Genomic DNA, 1,615 nt, shown 5'->3' with positions numbered 1-1,615 from the left:
GTCCCCTTGGAGAGTGGAGGCAGCGAGGGTTGAGGATTGTCCGGTTGCCGTTGGAGACCCAACCTGCCCTGCTGCCTGCCGGGCGGCCCCGGGCAGGCGGGGGGGCTGTGCTGGGGAGACCAGCACCTGGGGGTCCTTGTCCCATTGCCAGACACCAGGGGATTCTTGACCCATTGCATCCCCCTTGGGATCCTTGTCCCCTTGCACATCCCTTGGGATCCTTGACTAATTGCACATCCCTTGGGATCCTTGACCCATTTCATGCCCCTTCGGATCTTTGACCCCTTGCATGCGCCTTCGGATCCTTCTGACTGCATACCCTTGCGATCCTTCTCCCCATTGCACGCCCCTTGGGATCCCAGTGCTATTCCACACCGGTGATTTCACCTGCATTCAGCTGCTCGTAACTGTCGTGGCATCCCAGGCCATGGCGAAGAAGTGCCGGGATGGTCTGTGTCCCTGTGAGGCTGGAGCAGTTTCATGCTGACTTGTAACTTTAGCAGAGAAAACTCAGGGGAGTTTGCTACTTGCTTGGGAAGTGCTTATTTTCAGTGCTCTCCAGGATCAGTTAATTATCACTGGAAAAAAAAATTATTGCTAAGATCTTATAATTAGGCAGCCTACTGAGACTCTGCTGCTCGGAAGGCAGCAGAAAGCCAACGCTCTTTGTGAAACATTTCTTGCGTGTGTGTGTGAATAGAGCTGCCCGGGCAGAGGGCTGGCATTTGGACTTGCGCATTACTGGAGAGCTGATGCACGTTGGCGGCTCAAAAGACCCTGCAATATAATAATAAAAAAAAAGTATGCAAGAAAAGAAAATCTGCTAAAAGGATTCCTGTTGTCCTTGCAGAATCAGGTCCCAAATCAGTATAATCTGTTTGTGGAGCTATAGCTGCCTTGAAGACAAACTGTTAATTCATCATTGTAGGACCAGGTCTGCCTTTATATTGTTTGAACAGTCCCTGGGCCATGGGGTCCAGGGCACTACCGCAGAGTGCCTGCTGCTAAGAATAACGTGGTAAGGAGTTTACCCGCTCTGATCCGGCTAAAGACGGCACCGAGGCTGGCATCGGCATTATCAGCCTCCGACCTGTCCCTAGATTAGATGGATAAAACTCACACAAGAAAATGCTGGGCTCTGAAGCAGAGACTTGATCCAGAATGGAGGGGACTGGGGGCTCTGAGCCAGAACGGAGGGGTTTGGGCTGTGCCCCGGCAGCCTTGGCTGTAGGGATGGGATCTGCAGAGGGGCAGGATTTGGAGCCCAGGAGCGCACGTCAAAGCTGCCGTGTCCAGGGTGTTCTCATTTCCTTTGCTCTCCGAGTTATAATTTGTTCCACATTGCAGTGCCGGGGCGGCCTCTCCCTCCGCTCACGGCATCCAGGCTGCGGTCGTTGCCATTAGACCAAGGCTGCGACTCGAGTGGTTTCCGTCCAAAAAAAAAAAAAAAAGAAAAAAAAGAAAAGGGAAATTTTTCAACTAGAGATCTGGGGAAATAGCTTTTCTGGTTGCCATTCTGGGATGGTTATAGCTAAAATCTCACCGCCCATCCGTGCAGAGCTGCATCTGTGCTGGGACTGGCCCTGGGGAAATTCCAGAAGATTAAAAAGCATTT

The sequence above is a fragment of the Egretta garzetta genome, unplaced genomic scaffold, assembly GCF_000687185.1.
Source record: "Egretta garzetta isolate BGI_Z169 unplaced genomic scaffold, ASM68718v1 scaffold299, whole genome shotgun sequence".
Lineage (NCBI taxonomy): Eukaryota > Metazoa > Chordata > Aves > Pelecaniformes > Ardeidae > Egretta > Egretta garzetta.
The sequence above is the reverse complement of the archived record's forward strand: the minus strand, read 5'-3'. Positions refer to the sequence as shown.